The following is a 20,564-nucleotide window of genomic DNA, read 5'->3' as shown; positions in this document are numbered from 1 at the left end:
AACACGAGGCCATTAATTAGGCAGATATTTAATGGAATCCTAGCTTCCTGATGCTGGCTACCCACAGAGATAAGTGCACTCCAGCCCCACCCTAGAGAGCCTTGCTGGTAGGGAATAGATGGTTCAGGTGTATTTGGTTCCGAAGTGCCTACATTTGACCCATGATGTGGTAGCAGCCACACCTCCGGGAAGTGAGATGATTTGGGGTCATACCTATGAGGGTGGATTGTGTTAGGCTTTTATTTTAATGTATGCCATAAAAAAGAAAACAGTAATGTTGACATAGTTCCCATATGGCATTGCTAAGAAAGGCGAAGGCTGAACAGAGGTGGGAGGGGGCATTGATGAAAGTCCAGGCTGAAGACAAATATCAAGTAAGTATAATCAGGAGTCACAGATGGACAGGACATGTTTTGAGAACTGTGTCATTAGCTGTGTCCATGTGAATACCATAATGTGTGCTCACATAAACATATACAGTGAGGATATCACTTGGCCATGTGGTCTTCTGACACTACCATCCTTCCTGTATGTGACTGTCACTGGGCAGCATGCTGTGACTACAGCAGCTGTAGGGAATGGTGAAAGTGATTTCTGGAGTGGCTGGTGCCGGGAGAAGTTCAGGTGTATTGCATGCTCATGCTCCCTGTCCCCCCAGCCCATGGCTGAGAAAGGTGATGTTCACAGAAATGAAATGGTTTGCCCAACTGCCTCGTGAGAGAGCTAGACAGGAACCTAGGTCTGCCTGATTCCTGATCCTAAACTGTACTACATGGCCACTGAATAAATCAAGAAGCCTCTATTTCCTTCTTCCAGGAAGCTTCCTAGAGGAGACGGCCTTGGCTAAGTGGCATGATTTAGCCAGGAGAGTTTGAGTAGTAAGGCAGAATATTCTATACACCAGACACCAATGCTTATTGACTGGGTGGTTTGAGTTGGTGTGACTTAAACATTTTCTCCTCATACAAACGAAATCTTGAGTTAGGCTTATAGGTTGGCTTTTCCTTATCACTGGGAGCGGGGAAGGGGGGCATGCGGGGGGGGGGATACCCAGGTTACTCTCTCTACTCCAGCAAATGTTTCCTGGTTTCATATTGCTGATGTCGCTTCAGCAACCCCACTTTATTTTCAAAGAGTTGAAAGAAGGAAAGTAGAGGCAAAGGTACGCATGGTCTCTCCCCAGGGATCTGCCCTGAAGGCATTTCTCTGGAGCATATCTGGCCTCATTGCTCACCAACCAGCCCAGTTCTTAGGGAGGCTGCCTACTTACCAGGTATGTGTGGGTGAGGATAAAAGCCCTGCCCTCAAGCTGCTTCCAGTGGGTCTGGCTGCTTTCTGTTGAGGCTGTGGGGTGGGGAGAGAGAAAAGGCCTCCTTTGAACTGGGGTTTGACTGTTGTTCAGACATTTATTTGTGTTTGAGTGTACAGTTGTAGCATAAGGCCACAGAAGGCAGGCTCTGCCCACCATACCATCAGCTCTTCTGAAAAGAGGAGAGTCACGCTTGGGTGCCAACCAATCCAGTTTCCCTGATGCCCCCCTTCTGGCGTAGTTTGAGCAGGACTCAGAGCTAGAACCTCCCCAAGTCTTAGGCTCATGGAGCCCTTCACCGTAGAACCTGGCCCAGAGGGGGCGGGGTTCAGTGCAGTCCCTGTAAGAGAGTAGGATCTGGGCACCATATGTGGTGGTCTCTGCCTTCCTTCCTTTCTTTTCTGCTTTTGCCTTGCAGGGTCTGGCCTTGCCCTGTACCTCTCGTCCTTCAACAATGCCCAGCACTGGCCTCCTGCCAGGAAGTTCTTAAAGCCAAGGGTAGATAGTCGCGGGAGCTACTGACCTCATCCTGGGGCTAGTTCAGAGATCAACCTTTGTTCTTAGAAAGCCCCTTCTTAAGATGAAGGTTGCCATCTGGGTCTGAAATGAGCTTTTCATGTTGGAGAAATCAGAATGGCAGGGTATGGAAAGAATGTTAGGGTAAAATGGATGCTGGGGGTGGAATGCACCCCCACTCTCCCCTTTTCTTTCTCAGGAAGCTGCTCCAGGTGGCTGAAGCAGCACTGGGGGTTGCTGGCTTATTATGCTCCTTATCCTGCTTTTTGTTCTGTAATTACCTCCAAGCAGAATGTGATTTGGAGATTGGAGAGATGCTTCATGGGGCGATAGAAATCAAACTGCTATTAATATGCTAATTACAACAGATTTGTATTTACCATTAAAGCTGGTCCTGCCGAGCCTCCCCCTAACAACACAGTTAGACATTCTGTTCTTGAAAAAGAAAGCCCTGTTTATTTTTGGTGAGCGTTCTCTATCCAAGCTTTCCCTATGATCAGCCAGCCCATTTCCCATGGACTTAGCAGATCCAGACAGGACCCAGGGAGTGAGGGATGGGTGAAATGGGCAAGGAAGATAGTCATTCCTCAAAAAACTAGCAGCTTCTCAGGGAGGCAGGCATGTCACAGGTCCTAGATGAGTTACCTGCCAATGTCATTGCACATCTAAGCATTGTTCTTCACCATGGCATCATGGCTGCCGGCTTTATTTTTAGATTAATAGTACAGATACCATTTGGAAAAAATTGTTTTTCTCCCACATCACTTTTGTCCTTGAAGTACCTGGTAAATGAGAAAAACAAGATGGCAGCTACCCAGCCCAAGGCAATATAAATATTTGTTTGGAAAACTGAGAGATGAGTGGCCTATTTACTTTGAGGGTGGATCCTAGAAGGCAGGAAGCAACATTGCACACCTCTTGGTTTTCCTAGGAACTGGGCGGGGCTGACCCTCTCTGAGACCACTCTTCATTCACAAGGCAACAATCCGGGATTGGGGATATATCATGACAGACATGGAACTTTTCTGAAGAGGAGGCTGTGGATTCTAGGAAAACAATGTATTGCTAAGGTGTTTTATAAATCCAACCAATATTTATTAAGCATGTGTGAGACTGAAATTGTATGCTGGAGATGCATGAATAAACTTTCTAATTTACTATATTTGAGTGGCATTGTAGCACAAAGCAACCACACACTGAATTTACAGAGTCTGTGGGCTAGGAATTTAAGCAGAGTAAACAAAGATACTTTTTTCCCACTGCATATTTGTTTGAGCCCTCATTTGCAAGACGAAGGCTGGGAGCTAGAAGACTTAATTTAGTAATTCAGCCACGTTTCTGGCAATTAATGTTTTGTTTTTGTTTTTTCCCCCACTAATACTAGAGATTGACCACTGGGCCTTGGCCTTGTGCTTGCCAAGTAGGTACTATACCATGTAAGCCATACCGCTAGCCCTGATGTTGGCTTTTCATTGGTCCTTAGTACCTCTTCAATTGGCTTTACCATATATCCTGGGCTTCCCTGCAACATGGTAGCCAGTTGCAAGAAAGCATCCCAAGCGATGGAAAAGCTATAATCTTTGTGTGACACAGCATTAGAAGTCACAAAGCATTACATTTCACTCTGTTACAATGGTTAGAATAGTGAAAGACCAGCCTGGGAAGCATGGTAATACCCTATGGTAAAAGAAGGAAAAGAGGAGAGGAGGGGGAGCAAGAAAACCTTGTTTAAGCTCTATACAACATGCTGTTTTGTTCTATGTACACAGTGACTGTAGCTGAACAATACACTTTCAGAAGTGTATATGTGAGTGTGTGCTTTGAAGAACTTCCTCTAGAAGATTCCCACTATATAATACAATATTATCAACTCCAGTCTTCATGCTACACATTTCCCTCTGGTCTTACCGTATACATAACTGCAACTATGTACACTTTCACCTGTTATCACCCCATTCCCAGCCCTTGGTAATCACTGTTCTCATTTTTTCTATATATTTGATTTTAAAAGGAAACGATTCTGAAGTTCATATTGAGCTCATGGCACCCAGGTGTCAAAACAAAAGAAAAAATATTTCATATATGAGAGAGATAATTCAGAGATTGTGTGTAGGTATCTATGTTCCTTAGTTCACTTAGCATAGTATCTTACAGGTTCCTCCATATGTTGAAAATGGCAGAGTCTACTTTGTTAAGGCTAAATAGTATTATACTATATATACTACATTTTTTACATACTTATCTGCCATTAGACATGTTATATACACATCTTGACAGTTGTGAATAATGCTCAGTGAACATAGGTATGCAGGCTCTCTTAATTTCTTTCAGGATAAAACCCAGAAGAGGAACCCAGAAGAGGATAGTTACAGTCACTAGTATGGGAAGTAGCAATAGATAAACACCCATAGACGAAAGCTATGAGGGGTCTTTGGTAATTTTTAGAGGTGACCCAAGTCTAAAAGATTTGAGAATCATTGAGAAGAGGAAAGAAATAGTGACGTTTTAAAGAAATCTTTGTAAATGCATTTCCTGAAACCTGAGGACCAACTAGTGCTCTATAGTTACCCTTAATTCTGAGAGAGGGTAGAAACATAAATCTAGAGAACTAATGGAGTCAAGTACTAAGTTATTGACAGTACCAGGCCTAGGACACCTGATCTGAAGGCATTGGAAGAATGAGTCATCTCATCCTGTTACACAGCGACAACTACTGATTAACATAGACATTACAACCCAGCTCTATGAAACAAAGGACTAACAAGTAAATGCTGGACTCAGACTAAAGAGCACAGAAAAGACATTTTATTAGGCACTGTGTAATAGCTTTAGACAAAGCAGAGGGCAACTCAAAAACATATGAGAACAGTTCCTTTGCTTGTGTACCCTTTTCCACGGTTGGAAAGTTAATGGTCCAGCAGGGAGTCCACAGCAGAGAGTAGACTCAGAATCACTTTGGAACTTAAGCAATAATTCTAGGACTTTGCACTGAGTCTCTGATCCAGAATTTTAGATTTTAAATGTTTTTTAGAGAGCATACATGTGGTTCCCCACTTGGCTGAAAATTTTTTGACATGGTAATGGTAAAATTCATGTAGCAGAAACCATACTTGGAACTTTGATCTTTTCTTGGTCTAGCAATATGCATTCTGATACTCCTACTTTAAATGTGTAGAGAAGGCTAAGTTGTGATGTTTACTGGGTATTTATTACAGACATTTTCATCTAAAGATACTTTTTAACCTCTGTGGCCCCCATCATAAGTTGAGTATATTCTGTAACAATATCTGGGCCAGGATCTCTGCTGAGCATGAGTTCTGCCCCACAGGAACCATATTAGGACTAGAAGGCAGGGCTCTACACCACACCTGTGCCAGTGCCTACTGCCTGTGCTTCCATTGCTTGTTGCCACCTTCCTCCCACTACTCAATGTCCAGGTTTTGGCTCTAAGCCCTGGGCTTTAGAACCATCTTCATCAATAGGATCTCATCTCATTACTTCTGAGAGCTGATCTCAGGGATTGACAAGCTAGAGTCCATGTGTCTATCCTCTTCATCCAATGAAATTAGCCCCTGAACTGAACCTGTATTTCTGCTCCCAATACTACCTAAATTCAACTTGAATAGGCCTTGGGCTCTTGTAGCTCCTTCTCTATCCCTGAATTCGACTTGTGTCTCAGGATTATCAATAGGGAAGATCCTAGAAGAGGAAAAAAAATCTATAAAAGATAAACGAAACCATGAAACGTTGTCAATGCTCCTCTCACAGCTTTTCCATATAGTCTGTAGGAGGATTTCTCTTCTCAGGTGGGAATTCTTTTGAAAATTGATAGAGAAAGGCATTGCTTTACCAAGTGTAGCTCTGCCAGCCTCTCTCCCCACCATCAATGGGGTGTAAGTGGGTGAGCAGTATGCTTCTTGACTTAACCACCTTTGCCCTGGGAACTAGATTTTGGACAAAATATGAGACCACTTCCCAAGTCAGTGTGGAAAATGTCTGCTTGGATGTCCTAGTTCTCTTGGGGAGAATGGACCATCACACCGAGAGGAGACCTTGGGGTGGGAAATATGCGAGCCTTGAATGGTACCACAAATACTTGGATGGCTTGACTTTTCCTTGCAAAGACCTTGTTGTTTTCCACCTTGTGTTGTGGCAGGGGATCAAAGGGTTGTTTGTGCAAGTTCCCAGAGCACCAGTGAGAGTTACTGGGCCTTGGGCAATGTTTCTGGCAGGGGCAGTGTTCTGCTGTGGATGGCCAGCAGCTGTCCTCTTTTCTTGACAGTATAAATGTGGCTGGTCAAGGGATTCTCTAAAGCTTAGAGAATTTAAATCTCTGCAGTCTCTTGTATTTCTGAAATTAGGGAGATTCTAATGGCAGAGGTTTGAGTTTATGCAGTGAGTGCCTCCAGGAGTTCAGAGCAGATTCAATCTCCAGGTGAGGTCACGATGGGTATGACCAATAGGCAGGAAGGAATGCTGGGGGGAGGGAGCTGGGGAGATTGGGAGAGTCTGCTTTTTTCTGTAGAGCTTCCTGTTCTCATGTTTCCTCTGTAGAGGCTGCAGGGCCTGGCCCTGCCCCAAAGCTGAGTGTGGGAGTTTATGTCCCTTTCTTGGGTGCAGAGCCTATCTCTGGCTTCTCCTCGAACTGGGCAGACTGGAGCTGGTAGAGCTCTGAAGGTGTTCAGTAGGTGTAGGCTACAGCCTGACTGGGTGGGAAAGGCCCCTCTTGCAGCTCCACAGTGAAGTACTTGTAGCTATGTTAGAGGAAAATGAACTCTGCTTGCCTCCATCTCTCATGCCCTTACCCTCTTCCTCTGCACCAGTCCAGGGCCCTGAGCTTTTGGTTATGCTCTGTTCCCAGGGCCCACAGGGGATTTTGGAAATGAGTCCCTTCCTGCCAGAGAGAGGGCCCCTGTGTGTTTCTAGGCCACTGCATCTCTGGTGAGAAAAATGGTTATATCTTGAGGTAGGCATAAGGTGCTGCCTTTCCCTCCCTCTGCTTCCCAAGGACTGGTCTCTCTGGGACCGCAGAGGCCTCTGGGAAGCCCTCCTAGGCAGGTGGGGTTGGGCATCTTGGGATATACTGTGGACTTTGGGACCCAAAGACCTACATGAATCTGGGTGCTAGTGGCTCACGCCTGTATCCTAGCTGGAAGCTGAAATCTGAGGATCACTGTTCCAAGCCAGCCCGGGCAAGTCGGTGAGATTTTTATCTCCAGTTAACCAGCAGAATACCAGAAGTGGTGCTGTGGCTCAAAAGTAGTTGAGCACTAGCCTTGAGCAAAAGAGCTCAGGGACAGTGCCCAGGCCCTGGGTTCAGGCCCCCCCCAACTGACCAAAAAAACTTAGTGCTCAGCCCCTCTGAGCTGCATTGACACTTCCCCCGTTCTTCTGTCTGACAGGATGAACTGAGATATTGGAGCACAGTAGCATATGGCTCATGTAGCATATGATGGGTGAGGTCTGGGTGACACTGGTCAGCATGTGTGGACACACACACACACACACACACACACACACCCCAGTATGTGGCCTTTGTTGCTCTCAGACTGCCTACATAGGAGGCCGCATCTTTATCATGACTGAAACCTCTTATTTTTCAGCATGTCTGATGTCTGCCCATCCATTCATTCTAAGAAAATGCCATGTGCCTTGTTCTTGGCACTGGGGCAGCAGCCATGAAAAAGACAGACCAGGACACCTCTCCAGCCTGAGGTTGATCAGTCAAGCAGATTTTACAGGACATCTGTGTTGGAGGCCTCTGAGGAGAGGTAAAGGAGCCCTAGTCAGGGCCAGTACAGAAACATGGAATTACAAGGTGGCCATGCCCTGAGGAAGTGTAGGCACCCATTACAGCTGTCCTCACTCTGCATTCATGGGAGACCATGATGCTGTATGCAAAAATAGTCAATATGCAGAAAAATAAATAAATGTCAATTCTTAGGAAGCCTTTACTAGATTTTGAAATGATAGCCTGGGGTCAAATACCTGACATCTCTCTTCTTGTGTGTGTTTACACCAGAAAGCTTGCCTGCCCTCTGTGAGCAAAGTCATTGTCCTTTGTTATGCCCTTGAAGAATTGCAGGACACTTGTGTCTGGGTGACTTGATGTGGCCAGGAAAAGGGCTGCCTTGCACCACATTTGCATTCTGGGAAAGCAGTGTGATTCCTGATGTGCTGCCGTAACTTCCTGGAACCAGGGTGTTTCTTTTATGTAATATGCCACAGAAACAGATCTGTTGACTTCACAATCTTCTAACATCTAAAATGAACCTCTTAATGAAATGTTTTCTCAACACAGATATTGCAGGGAAGGAAGACTAAGCTGCACTGTGCAGGAAAGAGAAATGTTCTTCAGGTTAGCATCTTGAGATTGAATATGGGCTTTTTGAGATCTGGGGACCTTAATCCACCAGGGAAACAGCCCTCTTATTTGTACAAGTGCAGGCAGAGGCTTTGCAAGGAGCATGAGACCCTGGTAACCTATTAGCACTTGGAGTCCAGCTGTGGAAGGTCAGTGGATAACTGTGTCTGAAGCAACATCTAGGGCTCACACTCTGGGCAAAGGAGCACCCAGAACTATCCAGAGTGTGTAAGAGATGCAAGCAGGTGAACATTTGGAACCAGTTCACCCATGTGGGGCAGCCTATGCTCCAATACTTTTCTCAGTGGTGAGAGAAAGGGTGGTGTAGAGGATTTGGACAAGAATGTCCAGTGTATGGGCTGGGGATATGGCCTAGTGGCAAGAGTGCCTGCCTCGGATACACGAGGCCCTAGGTTCAATTCCCCAGCACCACATATACAGAAAACCGCCAGAAGCGGTGCTGTGGCTCAAGCGGCAGAGTGCTAGCCTTGAGCGAGAAGAAGCCAGGGACAGTGCTCAGGCCCTGAGTTCAAGGCCCAGGACTGGCAAAAAAAAAAAAAAAAAAAAAAAGAATGTCCAGTGGCTGCTCCTTATAATCACAGTGGATAAGTGGTGTTTACTGAGGACCTGCCATGTGCCAGGCACTGAACTGAGCATGTTGATGCATACCTCCAGGGGAGGTCAAATTGTTATCATCTCTAGGTTAGGACCAAGAAAGTAAGTCTCTGAGGTGGTCATATAGGTGGTAGTACATGGTGCGTCGGGCAGTGGAGGTTCAGCAGCTATAACAAAGACACACAATAATGCTAGTTTCAACAGGGGAGAAGTTTTTCTTCCTTAAGGAGCAGTGTGGGGCATGGCCTAGGGATGTTATATATATTCTTATCTCTGTGGTCATTCAATTCCCAGGGCTTTCTGGCCTTAGGATGTTGCTCTCGTTGATGTAGCCCAAGATGGCTCCACTCTGCATTCTAGTCAGTAGGAGAGAAAAAGAAGGAGTTACACTTTAAAGTAGTAACCCAGAATTGACATGGACCCATTGTGTCTGCTTGCATTTCATTGGTCAAAACTCGATTCACTGAGCCACAGCCAGCTGCAGAAGTGATAGGAAATGTAGTATTCTGATGGTCAGGTGCCTCCTAGGGAGAACTATTCCTATAGAAAGAGAGGTGATGCTGGGCTCTAGAGGCTCACCCCTAGCTACTCAGGAGGCTACATTCTGAGGATTGAGGTTTAAAGCCAGCCCAGGCAGGAAAGTCTATGAGATTTTTTAAAATTTAATTTTATTGTCAAGGTGATATACAGAGGGGTTACAGTTACATACGTAGTAAGGTAGTGAGTACATTTCTTGTCATACTTGTTACCCCCTCCCTTGTTTTTCTCCCACCTTCCCCACTCTCAAGTCTGTGAGATTCTTACCTCCAATTAACCACTGGAAAACCAGAAGTGGTAGTGTGGCTCAAAGTGGTAGAGTGCTAGCCTTGAGCAAAAAGAGCTCAAGGACAGCTCCTGGGCCCTAAGTTCAAGCCCAATGACCGACAAGAAAAGAAAACAAAGATGACTATCCATTGTAGGACAACTACTGTCCCAGCTGTAGAGTTTGTGATATGAGTATGAATGGTGTACAGTGGCTTTATGTGCCTGTCTCCTTACTGCTTTATTGCTGTCGAGTGCCAGGGCAGCAGTAGGGAAGAGTCCAGAGCCAGGTGTGGGTCCTTGCACAGAGCACTGGATGTTTCTGTATATCTGTTGATCTTCTAGGTCTAGCATGGTGCAGATCATGAAGCAGGTCTTCAGTAAGTCAGTATTAAAGGCAGGGAGGGAGAGATTCAGCAAAAAAATTACTGAGCAAACCCGGCTGCCAGAGTGAGTAGCCTGGAAACTCTGGGTGCAGAGGGATCATCCCTTCTGGGGTAGAGCTACACAACTGCTTGGATCTAGCCCAAAGGGTCAGTGTGTCCTGTTGGCTCCCCAGGCTTAACCTGAGCTTTGAATGTGAGCAGTGCTTCCAGAATGGAGACTCGGCTAGCTGCCTTTCTGAGGAACAGAATGCTCAGGGCACGTTCTTTCCCGTTGTTGGCTGATTGCGCCATGCAATGCACATTTCTCCATTCTATTCCAGCTGCACATAGGTCTGTGTTGGTCAGCTGCCCTAAGTCAGAACCTTCAAGGAAAGGTGTCTGCTTCCCTCCTGCAGAGGGCTAGCCACCTACTTTGGCTAACCCTAACACACTGAATACAAAGCACAGTGACAGCCTGACCTTCAGAACCCAGACGCGGTGAGGACATCATGGAGGGCTTTCTGAAGTTCCACACCGGAGTGTGAGGGGCCCAGAGTTTTCCTGCCTTTATTGTATGTCCTGAGCAAAGCTCCTCTCCAGGCAGGTAGGTGCTCAGAAGGAAAAACAAGAACACACCAGAGGTTCCAGTCTGGAATTTTTCAATCATCTCAACATTGTTCTTGGCAGGAAATAATTTAAAACAAACAGCCATTATGGGTTACATTTGTAGACCAGTTAGAAATGAAATTTCACCACAATTGTATCCTTTGATCATCTCAGTCACTTTGTTTTGTTTTGTTTTTCTTTTTCCCAGTAATCTGTGTTGTGCTAAGTCACTGAGGAGGACTCCTATCAGATTTTGCATCACTTAAGTATCTGTCAAAAATGCCTGCTTCAAGCCTGGCAGTCAGAGGAAAGAGAAGCCGTGGGACCAGGGAGTAAGAAGCACCCCAGGCTGTGGTGGGCTTACTGGATCGAGACAGTTATGAGATAGGCAGGACTACTAAGAAAAGAAAGAAGCAAAGAGAAGCATGTGTTTTGTGTTCAGCATGTGTCTATTCTGTGTTTGTGTAGCTGAGAAAGCTTTAGTTTAAAATAAGTGGTATTTGGCAAGAAGTGGTGCTGCATGCAGACAAATTGATTGTGCTTTTACTTAGATAAAAATGAAAATGCATGAGGCATTTTGCTCTCTTTCCTCCTGATGATTAAAAGCAACTAGGAGGCTCCGTGCAGAGAAAGCTCTTGAAGATTTATATGAGACACCTGTGTGGCATACATCACAGGCCCTCAGGCAGACAGAGAAGCACCACTTTGTGGAAGAAGAGAGAAGGGAGTTTAGGAAGGTCTCCCTCCTGGGGAATCTCTCTAGGGGTCTCTGTGCCAGGCCTGGGTGGGACCCTTCAATAAGAGTCTTTGAATTGTAATAAAGAACTTGCTCTGTCTCATTCCCTGTTCACCTCAGAGGCTCTCCACTTCAGCCCAGCGAGGGAGAAATGTGGGAACTTGCATGTTCGAGTACAGTAATTGACCAGCCCCTCTTGCATCAGTTCACCTGCCCATCCATCCATCTATTCATTCATCATGGTGTTGCCACTTTGTGTTGGGTGCAGGGAACAAAGCAGTCTGCTCCAAGGTGGGCTGACCCTGTTTGGACTCCCATTCTTTTGTCTTAAAGACTCACTTCCATATAGGTCCTAGCAGAGGAATGTGTTATGAAAGACAGTTCTAACACCATGTTAATACCAAGCATTTACTCTGGACACAGAACTTTAAGCCTCCCCCCCCCCCCCATTAAAGGAGCACCAGATTTATTCAGACCAAAGAAGTGTACACATGGTCCTGGTGAAGAGCAATTCTAATGGCTGCTCCTGCTTTAATCAGTTATATATTTATTGATGACCACTAAGTGTCTAGATTGTCCCAGGCTATGTAGGGGAGAGACAGGGTGGTATGGGGGAGAGAACCGACAGCATCGCTGAGGAAGCGAAGACTACTCTCAGCAGCCAGTAGTGGCACAACACAGCACATAAGTGACACAGCCACATGTATAGTGAGGCCTACAGAGCTGAGCATGCAGGTCAGTGTCTCAGGTCCTGCTTTTTGTGAGGAAGACTAGAGGGGCATTCTGAGTCATTTTCCCCCAGCCCTGCCTGTGTGGGTTGTACCTGGCTGTCAGCTGGTACTGAATGGCCATACTTCCCCAGGCCTCATCTCCTGGAGGCTGGAGGCCTGGACTCCATGGGCAGAGCAGCCTGGACCTGGAAGCTGGATGACCAAGAGCTACCTGGTTCACAGGTGCTTCCTCTTTCTCATGGCTGTTTGTGGGATGGAGTTCCTCACTGCTCCTCACTGTTGGGGATACTGAGAAGCCAACAGTTCTGCCACTGGCAGGAGCTACATTCAAATTGCAACACCGCCTCTTCTAGCTCTGTGGCCTTGTTTTGTTTCAGGGTCTGATTTTTAAGCATCTAAAATAGGCTGCATTTGAGAGACTGGGGTAGGATGATCATAAGTTTGAGACGTGCTTGGGTTACATAGTGAGTTCTGGGCCAGCCAGACCCCCCAGAACTAAAAAATTATATATATATATAATATATATATATATATATATATATTATATATATATACACTCGTGTGTGTGTGTGTGTGCACGCTAATGGTGTTTCCTGCCTCTTAGGCAGTTGTGAGGACTGCACGAGTCTTGTATGTTGAAGCCTAGTAGTAGTAGTAATATAACAACTGAATAATAACCAAAGTATCGTCACACACTGGTGGCAAAGTAGGAAGGCTACTGGCCTAAAACTTATCTCTTCCTGAAAACTACCTCTGCCAAATAACAGAAACTTGTGTCTAAAATCCCAACACCACAGAGTGGTCATTGTGGTGCAGGCCATGATCCCTGTGCTAGATGTGCTGGCACCTTGTGCTCACTGCTTATGTGGATCATGCCTAGTGGCTGAGCTCTTGTGCCTATGAATGCACCTGCTCTTCCCGCTTTATCATCCCCAGTCCCTTGTGAGACCAAGGCTGGTTAAGCAAACACAGAAGGAAGCTTGATGAAGGTTGACGTAGTTTGACATTTAATCACCAAAGATCCAGATTGGGTTCCAGCAGACCAAACCCTTAGTGCTCATTGTCTTGGGGAATGTTGGGTGTGGTCTGGTGACTAGTTAAAGGAACTGGAGTCTGATAAGAGAGGAGGCTAGGAATTCACAAGAGTGGTCTTCAAACACTTGCATCCCAAGAATGAGGACCAAGGGGCTGGAGGCATGGCCTGGTTGGTAGACTGCTAGCCACTGAGCCAAAGCGTCAGGTACCAAGTTTGAGTCTCATCCTTGGACCTTTAAAAAAAAATGAGGACCGAGGCACAGAAAGGCTTAGTTTAGAATAAGCCTGGCCTTTTTACACAGTATTGAAAAAACACACTGGACACTGGGAGATGAAGTGCTCCCGGAAGTGAATGGCTGAGCCCTAGATGGGAATTACATCAAGAGGCTTGGCGGTAGCCCCCGATGCACCAGGAGATTATCATTGTGTCCACTTATCAGGCATTTGCTTCTCAAGCTGCTCTTGGCTGCTAGTGAGTGGCCCAGGAAGAAATGGGGCTACTTCACCAGGGCAGGGAGGTTCAGCCAGGTCTGCTCATGAAGGCTGCTGTTTGCATTGGGCCCCCCTTTCTGGTTCTATCCTCTTGTGGCTGGTAATTTCTTAGCTCATAGCTCCAGATGAAGCTAGTCCCAGACTCCCGACAACAAGGTGGACTGGGCCTCTAAGGTCCCAGAGCCCTGCCCTGGCTTTCCTGGCAGGCTGAGATTACTTTCAGGAAGGGTGGCAGGGTGTTGCTATGCAAGGGCCTGAAAATGCTTGGAGAGATACTTCATTAAGAGGTATAGTAGCTACCCCCCAGGCTCTGCAGCGAACAGTGCTGGGCTGAGGGGGGGGGATATGTATGTGTGTGGGGGGTTGCTCCAGACCTTTGGAACATGCTGCCTACCTTTGAGCTCAGGCTTGCAGGGAGGAAGGCGGCTGGGTGGGCTTAGAGACCCCAGAGATGGTACCTCTACTTGGGGCTCTGATGTCTCCATTTACACTAGGCCCACAACTTCCATGTAGAGATCTCAAAATAGGAAGCAAGGATGTTAAGCTTTAAAAGGGAAAAGCAAAGACTAGAGAGAATAATCTGAGGGTATACAAGGTCAGAAGTGGAACTGGAGGAAAGTCCAGCCCTCCACTGCTTAAAAGCAATGAGCCAGGCTGGGGCCTGAGACTAGCTGTGCCTCACCTATTTTGGGCACCAGGATCCCAGCAAGCCCAAGTCACGGTGGCTTTAATGCTCTTGGATGGAGCAGCTCAGGAGGAGCTGGGTGAAGAGGGATGCTTGTGAGGAGCAGCTCTTCATTGTGCAGGACTTCCCAAGACCCTCATCTCTGGCATTTTGACCATGAGAGGAGCCATTATGAGAGAATGGGGGCCTGAAAGTTGGAAGTTTGTACTCGTCCCTCATCACACTAATGTGTTGGTTACTTTATTTAATCGTTTGTTTTATGTATATACCTGTGCACCTGCTTGTCCCAGGTGCTTGCTTCAGATATTGAGGACAAAATGGCGAACCAGACCTTACAGTGAATTCAGAACTGGGATCACCGGGGGAGCTTGGAAAGATACTCATGCTGCCATCCATTTGGGTATGGTGTGTGCATGGCAATGTCAGAAACTGCACACATCTGCAGAAATTCCAAGGAGAAATAGAAGGTGTACAAAGAATGCCCATGGAAGTACGTGTGTCCCAGAATGAATGTACACAGGGCATGAGTGAAGACAGTAGTCAGCACCAACCTAGGCTTTCCTAGTTTGCTGTGCAGCAGGCCCCATCCTGGATCATTGGAGCATTCTGCCTTGAGCCCTGCAGGAGTGAACACCGAGTTCCAGGCACCACCCATTCCCCAGTCCCTGCACGGAAGGGGATGTCTGGCCGTCACAGGCCTTTGCTTTCCAGGCTCTTCAGTGATTTTGCACCTGTGCTTTTAGAATAGTTGTTTTCCCTCATTTGTAAAAACTTCAACATCTACAGAAATAGAGCAGCCCAGGTCACGCGTCAGTGTGTTTCCTCTTTGCCCCACATTTTAGAGAACCAACAGGGTAATGTGCCAGGTGCATTTTCTACTGGTGCCGCTTGGTTGCTATGCCCTCTTTGTGCTAGTGTGAGGTGAGGTTTACAGTCATAGACCAAGGGGCTTCTGGACAGAGGAGAGCACATTGAGCCCAGGTCCTCTTGTTTAGAAACAGCAAGTAGGAGGGCCAAGCCTGCTACCTGGATCCTGACACTGTGCAACTCTCCCTAGTATGCCAGGCCCATTCCAGCTGTTGCTTACATCATATGTGAACCCATCTGTGTGTCCTGGCTGTTCTCTCCATCTACCCACCCTGTCCTCCATTTACCCACCCAATTCTTCATCTTATTCCAACTGCAGGGAATCTCTAAGATCTAAGGCCTTGCTGGTCTTTAAGAATGAGAGTGAGGTCACTCTCATTATTGCAGATGTCCCTGTAGTTCTGGCTTGTGTCCTGTGCCCCATCCATCAGCCCCAGCACTTCTCAGGATGCTTGGGTAGAAGTTACCTGTGGGGCATCTGAGGAGTTCAAGGCAGAGACTTGGACTCTCATCAGAGAGGCTGCTTCACAGGGCCTCCCACCAGCGTTCTCAGCCCACCTCTCCTTTTCCTTCTACAAACCAGACACTTCATTTCCCCCTATTCCCTCCCTTGCCCCTCCCACTTGGCTCCGTCTGACAGCCCAGACTCAGACACCCAGCAGCTCAGTGGTTTTGACATGTGGCTTGTCCAGGTGCCACTAACCTTGTAAGACTTTTATATTATTGATGTTGCAGAGACATGGAACAAGCACATAATATTAGTAAAACTAGAAATGGGAATGAGGGGACTAGAGGCCCAGGAACATAGGATTTGGTTTGGGTGCATTAGTGTAATGTGCCAGGTGCCATTTTCCATATGAAAACATCATTCTTGAGGTAATCAGAACCCACTCAGCTGCTGCTAACCACATAGCAAGTGTTTCCCTTTCCTCTCCTGCTCCTTCCTAGGGGCGGGTCCTGAGGAATGGCCCTCATCCATGATGCTGTTGTGCCTCTCACACGGCAGAGCCTTTCCCCTCAGAGCCAGGGCCTGATTGTTTTCTTCAGCTTTGGCAGAAAACTGTAAGAGAAGGTTGATTCCAGATCACTTTGTCTGTTCACTGTTTCAGACTGGACTATGGCTGCGTGGAGATTCGTGGCCTCTACTCCAGTCTCCTCACATGTTTCCTACATTGCCTTAGAATCCATAAGGAACTCCTCCTTTCTCCAACAGCCAGGCACTTCAGGGAAACAAAGTTAAATAAAATAAATGAACTAAGCTCCCAGTTGGTAGAGAGATGGCCACAGGAGAGCCCCCTCACCCCCTGCGTGCCATTTACCATAAACATGTGGTTTCATTTCCAAGGGCTCCGGTGTTAGCATTTCCATTTCCTCAGGAAGCCGCGTTTCGTTCTTGCTCTTATTTCTGAAATGGAACGTACATTTTCCTTGGCTCGGGTTCAAGGAGTGCCTGGGGCAACAATGAAAACAGTCCCAATCAGGTTCAGTCATGGTCGCCCCTCCCCACGACGCCATCATGGCTGCTCCTTGCTCCCCTCCAGAAGGACTGATGCCAACTCTGAGAGCGGAGATGAGCAGGCTGGGCCAGCTCCCTGCACTCAGGGTTTGTGGCCATGCAAGGGAGGGGGGGGGGCCTTCTGTCCTGTCTGCCTGTGTTCTGGCCTTCCACTGGGAAGATCTGGTTGCCCTCCAAGCGTCCACATACCACAGACTCTTAATTAAGAAAGTATGTTCTCATTTCATGTCACTGGAGAAGAATGAAAACAATGACAGCATTTATTTATCTTCACTATCAATATCATTCCTGTTTCTAAGTCTACTGGGGGTTATAAGTCTTGAAGGAATTGCCTGGGTTGTGAGATTTTAACCTCAGGCTTGTGCTGTTGGGACACATGTAGCTTTTCGGGGGGGGGGGCTGGGGGGGTGGAGGGGTGCTCAGTACAAGGCAGAGCTGGCCTCAGAGCCCTGCCTGGGTCTCCCAGAACTCAGAGCCCCGCAGCTCATGGAGAGGAACATTCTGTTATTTTTCTGAATCTTTAGAGAAGCGAAAGCCATCATTTCTGGAGTCTGGTAGAGGGCATATGATCTGTCTGTGAGGACCAAAAGGGTGCTAGGACTGAGCTCATTGCTTGCCTGTGTTGCTGGTAATCCTGGCAGCAGCAGGCTGACTCTGATTGCCCATTTGCTGCCAGAGGCAGCTAAGCCTCAGGTAAAGGGACTTGCCTAGGATTGCTTACCCATGGGTGGCACTTTCACCATGGGAGCCAGCATGTTGTAGGGGACTGTTCTGTGCACTGTGGGGTATGTAGCTATACCTCTGGCCTCTGCCCACTCAGTCTCTGGGCAAACCAAAGCGGTCTGTAGACATTGCCAACAGGGCCCCCTGCTGAGGGCCTCTGAGCCAGAGAATAGAGGGCAGGCTCAGACCTCAGGGTGTGCTAGCTCGGGGCATCCTTGCCCAAGTGAGGCGGTCTTGCCTGCTTCTGGGATACAGGCAGGACGGGGAGTGCGTTGGTGTTTGTGAGGTGTTCTCATCAGTTGTGGTTACCTCCTGGAATACACATGAGGACTCGGCTTCCTGGAGGAACAAAGAGTAAGAGTTTCTTGTGAGTACTGCAGAAGCTTGCTGTTGAGCTATACAGCTGTGCAAAGTGCTTGCACATAGGTTTTCATTTGGAGTCTTTTGAGGCAGGAGAAAAACCTCAAAGAAGCATATGGCCCAAAGCAGGATTTCTTGGTATTAGAAGAATCTATATGTAAAGCCCCCTAGGTCCTTCCATCTAGGAATACAGAATTATTTGTAGGCTTCTCTCTTCGCACTTGTCCTCGATGGTCTTAACGGGTCTTAAGTGAGTTTCATCTGTGGGTGGGGACATGGATTGTGGTGGGGCCCTTACAACCTGCATGTCAGCAGTATGGCCAGTCTGCTGAGATGGATCACAGAGGTTCTACCCCATGGCTGTTATAGGGTTCCTCATGCCTCCAACTTCAGTGTCACCTGACTTTGCTGAAGCCCCTCTGCCTCAAGTTGGGCCTCAACCCATCTAGAACTTTGATTTGCACTTTATCCATCACCTTAATCTTTCCCAAATTCATATTCTTTTTCCTATGACTCCTCCATGTCTAAAGGAAATGCAAACCTGCCATCTTGTTCTTGTGGTTGTCTTGGAGCTTTATTGGAGGCTGAGGACAATGGTTACTGGTTCTCTTTTTCCTTCTTTGCTACCCAGCGAGAGGCTTTCTGGGTCCTGTCTCCTCTCTACAGCTAGGAGAGGCAGGGAGCTGAGGTGCCAACAGCTTATGTCAGAATCCCATGGTGTTTACTGTGCTGTGAGTTTATATCAGCTTTGTTTCCATACTGACAGCAAATGCCATATGGAGAGGAAGAAATCCTCTCAGATGAACTCTTAAAGAATCACAATATGGTACATGAAATCTCATAATTGCTTTTGAAAATGGTAAGAGGTTACCTTGCTCAAATCACATAAGAGGGATTGTGCTATCTTTCCATAATTGAATGAAACTGAAGTCTGACACAAGGTTATATGCTTTGGTTCTGTGTTTGTGCTGAAAAGCTCTCTGTTTGAGGAAGGATGTTAAGGCTTGTTTTCCTCCCCCTGGGTGTCGAGTCGAGTGGGAGGCAGCAAGCAGGTGGATTGTATACAGGGCCTCATGCTAACAGGTGCAGGCGGCAGACCTGTCACAGACCATGGAGACCAGAGTCCCTCCTGGGCTGACAATAACACTTCTCTAACTTGACATTTCATAACTGTCACTTGGGATCTTATCTGCTCACCCACACACACCCCTGCTGTCCTCTCCAGCCGTGTAGCCCACCTCCTTGCCCCTTTAGAAGCTGGCACACGCTGAGGCTAAACGCTTGTTGGTATACCTATTGTGAACCATCTGTGCCTGAGAGGTGGAGCTTATGCCCTGCTGCAGAGTAAAGGTGAGAGGCCACTGCTAGCCTAGCCTCCAAAGCACTGGGGAACGAGCCAAGTGGAGGGGACTTGGCACTTGGCTCATCAGTGTAAATTGAAGTATCCACTTGAGAGAAGGTGACATTTTTGAGTGACTTCTATATAAGATATTTAGAGCTAGTGCGTTTGTATAAAAGAAGTTCCTGCCGTGGTCACTTTGCCCATGAAAGGAGCAGTGTGTCTGTCTACTCAGTGGTCTCATGGTTCCTAGAGACAGACATCAACACCACTGCAGAAGCAGCATCTTTGTCAGGTAGACAGACATCCAGGCCGGGGACAGCTTTCTGGGACCTCTGGCTACTCAGCTCTTTCCTTGTGCAACATTTTCCATGGACTCCTGTGGCCTGGAAAGAGACACCCTGACCTGATCTATGGCATTTGTCAGCCAGAGATGGGCAAGTATCTTTCCAGGAAGTTTTAGCAGAAGCCCTGCAATCCTTGCAAGGCTTGGAATCACAAGCCTTGGCCTCATTAGCTCCCACCAAGTAAGAAACTATCACTGCAGTCAGAAGATGGAGATCTCCAATTGACTATGACTGAATCATAAGCCCACCTTTACCTTCTGCCTATGACTAGAAGGCCAAAGCTCTGATAGGCTGAGTCACATGCCCATCAAAAACCTCTCCCCCCAAACCACAACTCAGTTCCCTCTAAATCCAGGTCAGTCGGTCTAGATATGTTCAGACTTGGGGAGTGTAAGTGCCCTAGATGAAGGGAGATGGAACAGACCAAATACTACCCACTTCCAGGATGACAATGGGTAGTGTTTACTAAGCATTTCTCAGGCACAGGCTCTGATCCGAGTACTTTCTCTGTGTTATCTTATTCAGCCTCTATAGACAGGTACCAGGCCTGCAACCAGCTGACAGATGAGGAAATATGTGGGGCAAAGTGTCAGTTTCCCCAGATCACACTGATAGTGAGCTAGATTGGAATCTTGATCCTACACACAGCACTCATAAAGTGTTCCCTCCCTCAAGTAATAGCTTTTTGCATCTTGTGGACACACTCTGGAATGCAAAAGTGAAAGTGAGTGGGTGGGATGTGTGTCCCATATTCCCGGAGAAACCGTACCTGGGGGACATTTTCCCTGCACCTGGCAAGGTGGGGTCCCTCCGTTCCACCATGTCATTTTCCTCCAGCTCTCAGTTTCCTGAGCAGCTGCAAAATGGAAGGCTTGTTGCTCTGAGCTCAGGAGACGCTGAGTTAGTCTCTCTGTCTGTGCTTTGAACATCTTTCTGGCTGGAGAAGACATCATACAAAGACTCTAGCCTCGTTTAATTGTAGGAAAAGCCAGAAAGGGTCCTGTCTCAATCCAAACATGTGCTTTTGGTTTTTAGGGAAGAAACTGAGGCTCAGAAAGTATGAGCTGTTTGAAGTAGCAATGCAGCTCAAGGCTAGCAGTCCATCCTCTGGCCTTGGATCTGGGAGTCTTGTTCTTTCCTCTGTAGAACTTTTTGGC

The 20,564-nt window shown here is 47.1% G+C and overlaps 1 protein-coding gene across 2 annotated transcripts in view; it reads left to right on the top strand.

Annotated features, from left to right (window-relative positions):
* Positions 1-20,564, top strand: part of Grk5 (G protein-coupled receptor kinase 5) — a 177,982-nt gene that overhangs the window by 99,004 nt on the left and 58,414 nt on the right. The window lies entirely within an intron of this gene.

Source organism: Perognathus longimembris, chromosome 2 (assembly GCF_023159225.1).
Source record: "Perognathus longimembris pacificus isolate PPM17 chromosome 2, ASM2315922v1, whole genome shotgun sequence".
Taxonomy (NCBI): Eukaryota; Metazoa; Chordata; class Mammalia; order Rodentia; family Heteromyidae; genus Perognathus; species Perognathus longimembris.
The sequence above is the reverse complement of the archived record's forward strand: the minus strand, read 5'-3'. Positions and strand labels throughout refer to the sequence as shown.